General features: G+C 37.9%; 1 protein-coding gene across 1 annotated transcript in view; it reads right to left on the bottom strand.

The window, feature by feature from the left end:
- Positions 1-1,523: 1,523 nt before the first annotated feature.
- The window catches only part of mical2a (microtubule associated monooxygenase, calponin and LIM domain containing 2a), a 59,596-nt gene continuing 45,315 nt past the window's right edge, over positions 1,524-15,804 (bottom strand). Inside the window, exon 24 of the mRNA XM_012916943.5 lies at positions 1,524-4,947. The gene's annotated coding sequence lies outside the window, so the exon portion shown is untranslated. The remainder of the gene's footprint in view (positions 4,948-15,804) is intronic.

The following is a 15,804-nucleotide window of genomic DNA, read 5'->3' as shown; positions in this document are numbered from 1 at the left end:
GCTGACGCCTTCAGGGACGCGAGGAAAATCCGATTTCACAGTTTCGCAACCCACTGGTCACACAGTTTCAGACCTCAGGCATGTCATGCTTAAGCCTAAATGATTTTCAACAGGTAATCTTAAAAGGCAAAAATGGTTTGCGGCTGTATAGTCTTTACAGTGCTGTGCAAAAGTCTTGAGCCACCTGTCATTTCTTCATTTCTCCCAAGGAGCCAGACTTTCTTGTAATTTTTAATGTGGTATTGCGCAATAACTCTTCAGGCTTTCTGGAGGTTTTGTGCAGTCTTTCTTTGGGATTTTCAGTTTCAGTCTAGTAGTTGTACCTGGCCATTTTCAGAGGAATGTTTATTTGTAAGCCACCTAATACAATTTCATACTCGAATAGTAAATCATTCGAGTATGAAAAAGGCGACTAATTCAAGGGAGATTCAGGGTTGTGTCTACACATAACAGACAGCTTAGAAATAGAAAAATAAATCCAGCAAAGACCTGACACAAGACCCAAGAGATACATCTTGCCCTTTAGTTTTCCAAAGCCTCATCAAGAAGGTCTCAATCGAAGTGTGGCTGTCAAGAAGCCAATTTCTGAGGAAGAGAAATGAGGAGAAAAGGCTGAGGTATGCCAAATTACACAAGAACTGGCCCGAAAGTCAGGGGCCACAGGCCTCATGGAGTGATGAATCCACATTTGAAATGTTTGGTTCAAATCTGAGGAAGTCAGAAGAGAGGTATACAAGTGAGTGGCTATACAGCCATCTGTAACACACAGCAGAGGAGAATGTCCTTCAAGGAGATTGGAGAACTATGACTGACGACTACTTAAAGAAATTACAAGAACGCTTGCCTAAGAGGGTTCACGCTGTGTTGAAGATAAAGGTGGTCATACCAAATATTTACTTTCAAGTAAACAGTACAAACTCTTTTCTTGACCTACATATTTCCATGTGTGTTTCCATACATATGTTAATAAAAGGCAGTAAAAGGCTAGCAACACATAAAGAAACGAGGGATTTCACTATCTAATCTGTTTCTGTGATATTGTGACATATCATACACAGAACCAAAACAAAAAGTTAAAGTCAGCTTTATTGTTATTTCTGCCATATGTACAGGACATATACAGAAAAACATTGTTCACCTGGCCCATGGTATGCAAACAAAGACAAGCATTAACAATAAATAAAAGAAAGAAAAAAATTATCTATACAAGAATTATGTATATTGCCGCAGTCTGTGTACATTACAGTGCCTTTCAGTGAAACAGTAGACAGTGAAAGGATTCAGTGGTTTAGTTATAATGCAGGGGACATTCAGCTGCCACTGACACAGACACTGCAAACAATTAGAAAGCTGTTCTGTGTGGATACATTTATCCTTTAATAAAGAAAATCTTTCCTGATGGGGTATCATCTCTTTTCCATCTAGGCCCCACAATGGGTCACTGTCAGCTGAGGATCTAGAAAATTTTACGTGTGTGTGTGTTTTGGGGGGGGGGGGGGGGGGGCTGAGGCAAGAGGGCCCACATGTAGATCCACCCCTCGTCACTGTATAATTTAAGCTTGAAATTTATACAATTGCTCCCACACCTTAATTTGACTCTTCATATAGATTTTTTATTAATTTATCAAGCACCTGTGTTGGAAATGTGATGAATGATATCAACAAATTTATTTCAAATATAAACAGTCAGTGCAAAATGCCTAATAACACACGTGGAAATTACCACTGACACTTTCCGACATGCAATGATTGACAATTCAGCATCAACCATGTGGTGTGTCTGTTCAACAGCAATATAGAAACATGGGGCGGGAGGCATATATTATTACCCAGAATGAAAATCCTAGTGCTTTTGGATCATGGTGGAAAAATAAGTAAATGAATAAAAATGCAATATAAGGAAACATGTTAAATAAACTGCAATTTCATATAATAAAATATAAAATTCTTATATGCACTTGCACGTAGTACCTTTATGTGGCTGTTTTAAATAGTAACACACCACTGCTGCGTCTCCCTTAGATTTCCATGATTCTCTCAAGCACCATTTCTGCAATATTAGAAAATAACTACAACAGAGCCACCGCTGTGTGACAAATAGTGGGCATTTACCTTTACCTAAATGCTTTTCTAACAAGGGACATTTATGGTTGCTACACAGACACCACTGTTTTATGTCGTTCCAGCTCACATACAGTATATAGTGATCCTTGATCCTTGCACTTAGACGTTATTGCCTGCCTCCAAATCAGCCATTGCTAATTCTTTGAAATGCATTTTTTTGTTTATTTCCCCCTCCCTTAATATCCTGTCTCTTGGATTATTGGACATTGTTACACCTTTATGTTATCTGTACTGTTTAAGAGGAGCTATTCAGAGGTTATTAACACCATTCACAGTATAATACAACCTAAAAACATTAGACTTATTTTCAGACAACAGCTGTTATCAATATACAAATCCAGTGTGTTTGCTACAAACCACCACTTCAGCTAAGATTTATGCATTTCAAGACATGTTGTATGCTCAAACTATAGGCACATTTTTTGAAGGTGGAGTCGGCCAGATTTACAAGCGACTGCAAACAGTTATAGACAGAAAACAAGGTGAGAGACACCAGCACAGACATGTCTGAACAAGTCATCCATTAGGAGCTAGTGTTCTGACACCAGTCCTTCAAAAGAAAGGGATCTATGAAGATGAATGACTGCTGCTCTGAGGACATCCATCAACACCTTTTAACATCTGTCTGTGCACGTTTAGCAGAGAGAGAGATACAGTGAGGTGAATGATTTGAAAGGGGGCTTTATACCTTGTCATTTTTCTATGCTTTTTTTTTTCTTTTTACAGCTGGCCTTTGTATTTCATAATCTGTTGCACTTCACGCATCACACTTGGAATAGCTTAGCTTTAGCCACATTCAAAGCAGTTGATATTAAATCAGCCACAACAAGGACCTCTGGAAATTATGAATCATCAAAAGACAGGCGTGTCTAAGAAGTGGCTAGTCAAATTTTAAAAAAAACAGCAGCACGTAACTTCAGGAGCTCATAAGATACAGCTGGTATTGTTCAGAAGCAGCATTTTAAACATGACCCCAAAGGAATATATGAATTCCTGAGGTTTTCACCTCTGTATTTACAGTACAGTTGTACAATTCTTTCATTGACATGTGATGTGAAGGTGAAAAAAACAAAACAATGTTTGTTTACTCCAAAGCACTAGTTCATTCACAAGTCCCACCAAATTATTTATGCACCACACTGCCAGAGGTTGTGTAACAGGGTGTGGCCTCGTGAGCGTGCCATACAGGTGGCAAATAAGACAAGGCAGATAAACGTGTCAACAGGTGATGAAAGAGTTAAGTAACATGTTCAATTTATGTTTCACTTAGAGATGGCTGTGCAAAGTCCTTGCCAGTGTAAATACACAAAACACATTTGTCAGCTTTAACTCTTTAAGAGCAAAACTGTTGTGTCCCATTTGTTATCTTTTTTATACGCCAAGATCCTTTGTAGAATTCTATAATCTACTGTATTTAGTATGGATTTTTAAATTTTAAAAAGTGTTTTGATAATAAATACATCCAACAAAAGTAAGATTTATTCCCTCTTTCCTTTTTTGTGTCCCAATTCAGAGGTCATATCTGACAGCTGTATGGCTCAAATAACCTTTTACTCTTTGGACTCTGTTGAGCTCCTCACAACAGGACCTATGGATTTATACAGGACCCTCTTTACTTTTGTTTTTGTTATAGCACATATTTTCAAACAGCCAGGTTAACAGGGGGCATTTTTATTCCCAAATAGGAACAGAAATGAGTTAATGGGACTCATGGGTGTCATGAACATGCTTGCATTCAGGACTGCATTAAGACTGTAAAAACAAACACTTTCTGTCTGTACAACATGCCTCTGTTTTCAGGCCTTTCTGTACTGATTTGATTGCCAGTGAAGAGCAGTGTTCCTTACTATAAATAACTAATGAGCATCATGGATCCAACACCAGATCATGAATTAGCCTGGTGCTTTCTTTAGAAGTGATGGCTTGCAGGATGTGTCTCTTCGTGTTTTTCCATTTGTAGTGATTACACTGTTGATCATTTAAATAATTAATTAATCCTCAGTAATGTTAAGATGCTGCCTCCAAATGTGCACAATGTCTGCGTGTAGCATATGTGTCATTGTTAACGTGTAGGCCGCAACAAAGGACAGAGTCACGCCACTAATTGAATAGGGATTACTAAGGGTTTATTATGATGATCATGATGTGTGTAAGTCCGTGTCAGTGGTGTAAAGCGGTGCATGGATGAGTTGGCAAATATGTGGCATATGATAGTTGTGCAAAAACCAAACCAAGATAATAACTAGTGCTGTGTGGTTCTGTAAATGTTGGCACTGATCTTATACCAAGTAAAGACAGGTCCAGTATTACCATACCAATAGTGGAAAAATAAATCTTTAGGCTTTTCATGTATTTTAAACTGGATTTTGTTGTGTTTTTGTAGACTTGGAATCTAAACATGTCTGTCTCTAAAGCACAGTGGGTCACCTTCTGATATTTAAATGTGCTGAAGGCTGTAAATATAATAGATGTTACAGTCATCACAAAAACATTCACGTTTTTCATAGTGCATATTGGAGGTATATTTTTTTCATTTAACACAGTTTGGTGGGCTGCATCCTCAAGTTCAAGGCTACAAACAAAGTATCCTATTGCGCTAGTATTGATCATGCATTGGTATCGGTACTATACGATATTTTGATCAGTCTGTCTCTAATAATAACCTCAAATGAAACCATGACCAAATGGGGGTGCTGTGGCATTGAGGTGGTGCAGAAATGGTCACAGGAAAAAGGCCTCAGAAGGTGTGGTTGAAATAGAAATGCAGAACACTTGCCTGGTGTCCTGCATTTCCAAAAGTCTCTTGCATCATACAGGACACTCCTGAAAAACAAAGCACACACACACTAAACCCCACAAAAAGCCTGGGGCGGTAACAGTTATGCATTGCTTCAACTGAACACAAGAATTAGGTTTGTATTATGCTTTTGTATTATGCTTTATTATGAAATTTCAGGTGCATGACGTGGGCTGCAGTGATGTAAAATCTGTAATCTTCGTTTTTAATCTTCTTACATTTTTATCAATGTAAATAAAAGCATAACACAGCCTAAAGTCGTGTTGTGTTTCTGTGCATACAAAAGTCTCTCTCCTATGCCTCTGCTCTCACTCTCAGCATTCACGCCACTTTAAGTTGAAATACTTCGGTCAGAGGACTCTTATTCGTAAGCCAATTTGGGAGCTTGGGGACACCGTAGATAATAACTTCTTAATCATTAAACGCATGCTTCAGAGAACACCAATCAAGTGCTCTGACCCAGTGAAGCTGCAGTTTTCTCTACTGCAGCCTTCATTCTTGTCTCCTGGCTTGATAAGGTTGGTCTGTGCTGTGGCATTGCTTTGATTTGAGCCTGCTCCCTCTAAGGGAGGCCATGGTGCAATAGAATGAGCCTGCTTTAGTTTATTTTACTCCATATCTGTCCTGCTGCTGCCAGTGACTGGCCTGGTCTGGTTCAGCTTGGCCTGCAACCTCTTCTAATCAGATAGCCGAGTAAGGCCAGGTGCTTTCCTGCCTCTCTGCTTTGACTGCTCAGCCAGCCCTACTGATTCACTTTATCCAGAGATAAGAGAAGGACTAGAAAGGGCCACTTACTGGTTAACTGAAAAGTTGCGGGGGAGCTACCATCTCCACCAACAAAGTCTCTGAATATTATGCTGCATTTGTGTTTCACTGCCTGCATTTGCTTTTATACATACTTTATACATCTATGTGAAAGAGTACGCACAACCAGAGGCATCTATGGCAAACATTCAGTCCTCTATTTACTGTATGATGTACCATACTTCATAGCCCTGTTTCAAAGTTCCTCTCTTTAGGTCTATTTGTCACTACTTTTATACAGTTAAAATGTTCTAGTTGTGATTTGTATCGCTTTATAATTTTTTTTCTACTATTTATATTACTTATCAAAAACTGCACCAAATTACATTAAGTGAAATAAAATTGAAGCATTATGTGTAAGACTCGTATCTAAACAGGTTTTGCAGACATTATCTCTGGTTAGAATTTTAAGATGCCAAAAATGGAGACTAAAATAATAATTACATTTTGCAGGTTTGCAATCGCTATTTTTCTTCTTATGGCACCTTATTTGTAAATATGTAAATATGACAACACAAAATTGAGCACAGCGTAAAATACTTCCTCACTGATCTGTATGAATTTATAATAACAGATAAAAGTAAAAGCTGTAGAAAGCAAATATGTAAATATGAGTGACAAACTGAAATGAATGCAGTGATGGAGATAATTACATGACACCCCCTTTGTTCTCGTTTCTTTTTTTATGTTAGGGTCTTTTCTCTTTGCCTGTGCCACTCTTGCAACCCAGATTTTACTTGTAGTACATTGCATGTATAGGGCATCTTCTTTGATGTGGACGTCATCTGCGTGGCTAACGGAATATTTAAAAAGTACTTCGAGGTGTAAAAGTAAGTATAAAAAAATATGTACATGCCAATCTTTGTGTACTTCTCTCGGGACAAAGATGCCATTATATTTCAGATGAAAGCTGCAGATTCTGTACAGAGAATTAATTTGTAAAAATCCAGATTTACACTGTCTGAACTTTACTTAATGGCCTGTACTCCACACAGTATCTCCAGTGAGATTAATTATCTTCCCTTTTGAATGAAAAGACTCAGACTTCAGCCGGTTAATTATTCCCCAGTCTGAAAGCCACAAAGCTTAGGTTACCATGGTGTTCCCCACTAGTCAAAATGAGACATCCTTTCAAACTGAAAGTTTGAATCACATGTTTACTAATCGCTTGTAAGCCAATATGTGAACATTATCTAGATGGGTGTTTTAAAGTTTCCAAGGATGTTATTCAAACTTTTTAAACGATCCATAAATATGGTGTTTTGTGTCAACAAATATTATTGTGGCTGCTATAAAAACTGAAAAATAGACAGGCAGGATGTCAGTGGCATAAATCACAAGACACTGAACTTAGAGGATGTAGTCTATTGTTTGGGTACGTTTAAGCACCACAGATTATGGTTTTTAAAAAAATCATGGTTTAGGTTGAAATATATTGAATACGCAACATCAGTCCTGTATGCTGAAAAATACAGTCAAAGGAATCCAGCAGGGCTGGACTGATAATCTGGACTACCAGGCATTTTCCCGGTTGGCTGAGGCACTTCTGGGCCGATGGACCGCCCATAATAGCACTGACAGCAGCCCATTGGCTTATTTTAATTACTGAGATTTGACTGTCCAATCAAGTCTCTTAATGCAACTGGCCCCTACCCTAACTTGTAGATAGGTTTAGTGCGGAGGAAGTTGTGAAAAGGTGGAGATGAAAACCTAAGAAGCTAAAAAGGTGTCAAGTTAACCAACATGTTAGCTGCTGTTAGCCGCTGCACCATGAGCAGTAGTACAAGCAACAACTAGTAAGGCCTCACAGTCGCAGGAGGCTCCTGCTGCTAGCACCAGCTGTAGAGAAGGGAGGAAGATGAAATTAACGTAAGAAAATAGCTGCAGGGCCGTAATTCGGAAGAGAGAATGATTCAAGGACATTCAGGTAAAATGAAAGCCATTGCTAATAGTTAAAGTGTTGCTTTTAATTGTTGTCACATGTTGCATTGCAGCTAAGAATAACCCACAACAACTGTACCAACCTGATTAAAACCTAATTCAATATCTATAATCAAACAAAAATGAAATCTGTACATAATTTCTTTCTTTGTTGTTTTTAATCATGATGGGCCGCCTGGGCAAAAATGCCAGAGCCCTAGTACCTGGTGTGCTAAAATGTATCCATGTGCACTAGTATGAGAGTAAGACTAGTCTCACAATTAAGACAAAAGAAAATACAAAAAATTAATTGCACACTGTGGTATTCCAACTTTGCACCACAAAAAAAGCAAACCCACCATCCCTTTTTAAAGAGCAGGTGTGCAACCTGTTGATTTTTCCTTTCTCTTTTGCTTGTTTTTAGCCCAGCACAGCCCCTCTTGCAGTGTGTATCATAACTAGCAGTCGAGAACTCCTGGTTTACATTTATTTAACCACAATTGTAATAAATAAGGTGTCTACAAAGTTCCTTTGTTGTCTTTTTTCATATTATAGATACTGCTTCACTTTCGTCACCATGGTAAATAATAGTGCATCTCGACCATGTTACAAAGATGGGACTGATACCTAAAAACATGCTATCTCTGTCATACCATCCACTGATAAATTCACAGCTTTCAACTCAAAGGTCGATTAAATACTGTTAAACTGAGCTAAATTGACATAATGGCCATAAAGCATGCTGGCAGGGTGCCATGCTTTCACAGAGTCACTTTTTGCCAATGATAATTTATTTTATTACAGGAAGATAAAATAAATGTCAGTAACAGAACCAGTTGCCCACCACTCTGGCCATTAAACAGGACTCCCTTTAATAGCTGGTAGGTCTGTGGTTGACCATCAGTAGACTTAATAAATGAAAATCACTGCATGGAGTATTATACATTTCTGCCCTGCAGACCAGTAATACAGCAGGAGTACAGGAAGTATTGGCCATTGTAGCCGGTCACATTTAACAAACATATGTCCATACGTTTTTGGACAATGAAATTTTTGCCTCTGCACTACCAAAAAGGTTTTTAAATTAAAAAAGATTTAACTGAAGTTCAGACTTTAAGGTTTAATTCAAAGTGTTGCATTAACTATTTAGGAATTAAAACTATTATTAGACATAAAAATGTCTTCAGAGACTCAAAAGGAAATATAATTATTGTTTTTAATACTTGAGACACAAATTGCCTTTGGGGTTGTGTCGGGAATGGCGCCCAGCATAAAAATCTGCCACACCAAACATGCGGAACTGCCCACTGTGGTGATCCCCCAGGACAAGAGAGCAGCACAAAGTAGCTTTTTTCAAAAAACAAAAATATTTGAGTGAAAATCCCTTGCAGTCAATGACTGAACCCATGAGCATCCCCATATGTTGTGCTTCCTCCTTTACAATGCTCTGCCAGACCTTTACTGCAGCCGCCTTCATTTGCTTGCTCGATTGTGGGTTTCTCTGCATTTCGTTTTGTATTTAATAACTGAAAAGTTGCTCTATTGGGTTGAAACTGGGAGGCTAACCGGGCCATTGAAGAATATCCCAGTCAATCAGACAATATTTTTTACAGTCAGAGTAAAAATATTGTAAAGACACATCAGACCACATCAGTGTTTTTAGTTCTCATCGTAAAGTGCACAACAACATCACATGATATCAAACATTTCACCAGACAGTTCCTCCAATTGCTGTAGTCACATATAACATACAGCACATCTATGCTTTTTTACTTCCTGTTTTGCTCTCTCGAACGCGTCACATCTGCAAATTCTGCTCATACAGTCATCACAAACTGTTTTTGTCCCATCATTCAGTCCCATCAAAGTTTAAAGACCAAAGGCTATTTTCAGCTGTCTGACTTTGATCCACAACTAAGAGAATGAGCCAAATGATTTGGCTTCTTAACACTTCTTTCCAGTATGTATGTCTTACAATAAATTACTTTTTTACTGTTTCTTTTAAAGCCTTATGTAGTCTCCTAGCTACATCTCTGATGTCTTGGTACAGTATGTGCCAGTACATACTGTGAGATCCTCAGGCAGATGTCTTTTGTCTGTTCCAGGGTCGCAGCTGCAAACCCCCCTTGGCTCTGGAACAATCTGCCAGATCGGTGAGTCAGTATCATCTTTTAAGTCTGATTTTAAAACATACTTTTATTTATGAAAGAACCTCCTGCTTTTACTTAATCTTTCTTTATTTTCTTTAGGAATTTCTGTAACTTTTCTTATCAAATCATTTTTTGTGTACTTATAACGTTTGACATTTTTGAATTTTTTATTATGTTGAAAAACTGTGAGTTTTTTGCCCTTAATAAAGATCATTTACTGATCATACGGTGTAAAAGCAGCAGATTTAACTCGCTTTTACTGCAGCTGCTGCACCTGCTGTGATAGGATTTCATAAACATTCATCAATAACAGAATCAAACATTTAGTTGTTTCTACACAAGCCATGAATCTAAATCATCCTCATATGCAAACATACCATACATACATACAAGTGCATAGTATGCAGAGGCCTAACAGATTGTGAAGGAGAGTGATAGCGAAATGTGTCACTCGTTGGAATTAAGTTGTCACAAAATCCTCACTAATGCAGTTCCAACTCAGATATGCCAGCGCAGCTGTTTGGGTGTTTTTATCACTATTAAACAGTGTGAGTACCTGCTTGTAGCCTACAAAGCTCTTTATCTTTGTGGCAGCTCATTTCAAAGGCCCTGCCAGCAGGACACAGACATTAAAGACAGATTGTTGCATAACCAATGTTTAAAATGTGATTATGACCAGATGTGCACTCAGATTGTATCTGAGGCGGAGGATTTTGTGATATCGCACAGATGCATGTTTTTAGAGCAAAGCTTTATGTCCTGCCTCTCGAAAACAATCAGTTCGTGCATTGTTAAATTTCTGCCATCTGGCAAAAAAAATGAATAAATAAATAAATGTTGGGGTTTGAATGAATTATCCAAATGTATATATATATATATACACATATCTGTTGAAATTATGCTTGTTTGTTTGTAATGTAGGAAAATTGTTTTAAAAGGTACAACAACACAAAATCGTAATAGTAATTTGGATGCATTTTCAAAAAATACTAAACACAAATATGCATGTCCAAACACAGAAAGCTGTGCTGTGATTTAAAAGGTCTGATAGTGGCAGAGAACACAGGAGAATAGGATTTTATAAATTCTCTTGTTCTGGAGGCCTAGCACAAATCAATAACAAACGCGTCATACAAGTTCACAAACCTAAAAGACACAAACTACTCATGGTCAGTGTCAGCGTTACCAAACGTGTCTTTTTTAGGGTGTTTTTCTTAACTGCTGCCAGAACTGCTGTTGTAGCGCATAAAGGACAGACAGGACTATGGTCTTAGTATGTGGAGAGAGGCTTATTTGATATGAATACTGTGGTATATAAAGGCAGATACAGGAGTGTAATTACATCTAATGGCTGGAAATGCTCCTGTTCAAGACATCTTGGCGTGTAATGCCTGATTATGGGTGATCATTTTCTGCTTTTTGGAGAAAAAGCACAGCATCTAGGACCTGGGCTTTTTTGATGATAGTGGTTCAGAACAATGGGCTATTGAAATGTATTGTTACTATCCCAGCTTAAATGTCAGAGGATAAGGTTGGAAGGAAACTCCAAGGCACGATTTATACTAGCGTCTTCAAACAAAAGTAAGAGCAGCTGATATGATGCTGTGACCTGGAACTACCGTTGAGTAGCATTTTATCATGGACTCAACCATATACATACTCTGGCTACAAACTCAGGAGTTTCACCTGCAAAGAAATGATTTATTCTCGTCATCTACTGTCCACATATGACATGAAATGCTAATGATATTTTAAAGGAGAACTGCCACACAAAAAATATCCCTTCAGTGGTTAAAAGTAGGATACACTAAAACAGAAAAAAGCCAGGGTTTATTGAACTCTCCATCCATTTTCATCCGCTTATCCAATTCAGGTGCCCATCCCAGCTATAGGACGAGAGGATAGGACGCAGCAAGGCTAACATAGAGAGAAAGACAACCTTTTATACTCACATTCACACCAATGCCATAACATGTTCTGTCATAAGTGTGACAGAACATGCTGCAAGTAGACAGCATACATAAGTTTATAACATTGTAGCTAGAGATAAACATGGCCCTTTGCAACAGCAAGGATCTTGGACCATATATATATATATGTGTGTGTGCGTGCGTGCGTGCGTGCGTGCGTGCGTGCGTGCGTGCGTGTGTATATATGTGTATATCTTTAAAGAGGAGTAAAGGTGCCCAGGTTCAGTGACTGCAAAACAAGCCCCCATCATCACCCCTCCACCTCCATACATGACAGCTGCTGTGAGGTGTTTGTGCTCATATGCTGTGTTTGATTTATGGAACTGTATATTATTTTGGTCTCATCTACCTAAGAGACATTATTTAGTCAGATGCAACCCTTGCAAACAATGTTCCTGTAACAGCTGCCATAGGGCGAGGATGATAGTAATAATAATTATAATTATTTAGCTCAAACTAGAAGTGTATAGAGTTGTCAGTAGACCACCCTCACTACAAAGAGGGCATGTGAAGGTACTCTGTGTGATAAATGAATACATTTGTGGCTATGTGGCTAAAAAGATTATTCAATTAAAGTCAAGGAGAAATGTAACTATTTGTACAAGTCTCTCTTTGTAAGACTATGAAGTCATGCAAAACAGAAACCTAATGACAGACAGCTATCACTGAGGACCTGCTGAACCAGCTGCTGAGGTTCATGCTGCTGGTTTACGGTCAGTGTTTTTAATAATGAAGAGCAATCTCTCCATAAAGCTGTTCAGGACAAAAAAATTGTTTCTGCTTGTGAGTTTATATTGTTGCGTATAGTTCAAAGTTCGACTGAGGACAAACCTGTTCTTCTAACACTGTACACATCAGTAAAGCTAATGGTCTTCTTTTATGTTTTTCATCATAGTCGACTGCATTTGATGAATTGTACATCAACTTATGAGCCATGCAGGAACACAGAAGAGAGAGGAGAGATTAAATAAATAATGGCATTTTGATCAGCCCGCCAGAAAGGCCAGACGTGAACAAAGAGGTTTGGAGAGCTAGATTTAAAAATTTGTGTCAGGGCTGATGGATATGTGGTCATCTTCTGCTTCCACAGTAGAGGAAGAGGCATGCTTATGCAGCCAAAGCCCACATAGTCCAGCACCAAGCCAGCACCTCCTTGCTGTATTGCGCTAATCTGATTTGCTTTTAACACTGAAATTTGCCTTGAATAATTAAGGAAACTAAAATCTCATTCATACAGGAAAAGCTAAGCTTTGTGTGTTCTTTTAATCATTCAAGTGATGGAGAGCAGATGGTATACATCAAGTGTGAGGACTTTCCGTGCAGCACTTTCATTTATCTATTTATCTATCTATCTACCTACCTACCTACCTACCTACCTACCTACCTACCTAACTACCTACAAACTGAAGCAAAAATCACATCCAGCTGCATATTTCGCATTAAAGGACAAGCTGCAGAGGCTCAATTTGAGCAGGTTGATGGATTTTTTTTTGGTTCAAATAAAGGCAAAAAATTTTGAAGGATTTTGTTTTGCTGAAGGCTGTTTTAAAAATGCAGTCCCGGATGTTTGTGTTATGCTTCGATCACCAGTTAAATTCGGAAGAGGCACCATACGATTTGTTCAAGGATATGCCTCAACCTTTTGTTTTGTTTTTTGTTAAAACATTCAGTTAATAAAGTGTACACTGCTTATTTTTGAACTGATGCGAAGACATTTTAAAGAAAGAAAGAAAAAAGGAAGTCCAGTTCTTGGCTGCAAAGCAGATTATTGGGTGAATTTAAAAAATGTAAAAAGAGAGAAATTATTAATTATGTGCATCATAGTTTTCTTTTAACTATTTTTTTTACCACCAATTAATTGAATTTTTCCCTTTCATTCCTTAACATTCCTGCTTCTTTGTAGTTCTGTAATTAAATGAATTAATTTCACAATTTGCAGATAAAGTTTTGATGCATTTGGCTCTATATATTCTGAGGCTTGGCAAATGGCAAATACCCTTTCACTACGTTTTCCTCCTTACAGTTTATTGATGAACTGTAAATTATTTTGCATAATTTGATGAAACTGAATTTCAGAATTGCAGACTATGAAGTAGGAAAAATGAAATCCTATATTCCAGGTTTATTAAATAACTGATCCAGAAACAGTCTGAATAATTTTAACATTGAACAGATTGAAGATCACATGTCCCTAAAAAAAGGAAAGAACTATGCAGCATGTAGTTTTTCAAGATACGTGAGTATTAAGTGCAGCGCTCCAACTCCAGTTAGGGAAATGCTTCTTTTTCCAAAATTGATACAAAAGCTGTTCAAGCCTGGTTTCTGGTCTGTGATGACTGGCTCAACACCACCTACAGTATATAAACTCAGCTTTGGCCTGTAGATTATAAATTATAGATGAGATTGAAAACAGAGTTTGGATTTTGAATTTTATTTAAACTCTTCTAGCAATACGAGATAGGACATTGCAAGTTTCCCACTCACTGAGCAGTAATATGTGTATACCATGTGACTTTGTCCTGCCATGTGATTGTGATTTAAGACATTATGTTTTTCTAAAGGGCATTTCCTATTGGCTTTTATGTGTCTCATCAAACAGGCTGAAGCAGAAGCAGGATACAGACACAGAGGAGCCTCTTTGAACGGCAGCATCGCCGCGCTTAAGACAACAAGCACTGCCTTAAATGCATCTCTCAGTGTCCTGTTATTTTCTGTGGGAAAGTCAGACTGGACCCAAGATGCTGCTTATCTGAGGTTTCAAATTTATTGGATTAGTCTGTTTTCTTACATATGACAATATGTAAGCCATAGCTTTTAGTTCTTTTGTTGCGCTGTAGCTGTTTGAATCCTTTTTTTCTGTGATGACAGCAGCTTCTTATCAATTTTCAATTTTTTACTTCGAATTCCTTCTCAATAACTATATTAAAAATGTTGAAAGTATGGGGAAATCTTCTAAAATGACAGCTGTTTGCTCCACTTCGTGTTGTAGAGGTGGATTTTCTTCTCAGAGGAAATGTAAATGTTCAGATAGTTTATTTACTCTGGCAGCCTGGCGTATATCTCCTCCGTCTGGTGAATTGCGTTTGACTGTTTAAAAGGATGATTTGCGTGAAAGGGCTAAAATAATGGCATTATATTTTTAGATTCATCTCGTCCCGGCTTTGCTGTTTTTTTTCATCAACTTTCACAGCTTCTGTAATTTCAGTGCAATTTCAGGCTCTGATTGCTCTGTTGCTTGAATGCTAATCATTGCTAGTGTATAACTTCATTTCTTTTTGGCTCTTTATGCATTTAAGGAAATGTCATTTAATAAAGAAAATGAAAAAGTTCGAAGAGGTTTGTAAACAGATTGCACTCCTCAGAGATGCGCACACAACAACGACGCGGGGACGTCTGCTTCTGCAGGACCGTGCTTTACAAAACAACTCTTCAGAGCGCTGCACCCCAGCTGCCTATTTGATTTGATTTTTTTTTTTTCATGAAAAAAAATGTTCTGTGCCTTTATGAGGACATCTTGGCTGACATTTGTCTGAGCGTAGGCTTTTTTTAAAAACATTTTATCAAAAGTTTCTTTCAAATTTAATTGAAATATTTAGTAAATATGAGTTGTTAATACACCTTGACTCCTCAGAGCTGTTTTTGATGTTATAACAATCACATAAAAATAATTAAATTGAGCTCTCTCAAACAACTCCCTTGGAGCTTCAGCAAGTAATCACATACTGAACATAATTCTGCTAATGACAAAACCCACTGAAGCTTATTATGTGACCTTAGTACCTGCGCTATTGTCCGTGTCCTGTATTCAAGTATTTTGTGTGGCTAAAAGTGTGTGTGTGTGTGTGTGTGTGTGTGTGTGTGTGTGTGTGTGTGTGTGTGTGTGTGTGTGTGTGTGTGTGTGTGTGTATTCTGTGCTCACAGTACTTATGGCTGCAGTATTTATATTTGTGTCCGCTAGGGGGCAGCAAAAATGACACACACTTATTGAGCAGCACTCAACTCCTTTAAGGTCTTTCACTCTGATCCTTATGAGCAAAAT

Source organism: Maylandia zebra, linkage group LG1 (assembly GCF_041146795.1).
Source record: "Maylandia zebra isolate NMK-2024a linkage group LG1, Mzebra_GT3a, whole genome shotgun sequence".
NCBI lineage: Eukaryota > Metazoa > Chordata > Actinopteri > Cichliformes > Cichlidae > Maylandia > Maylandia zebra.
Note: the sequence above shows the minus strand (reverse complement) of the source record. Positions and strands in the feature narration are given on the sequence as shown.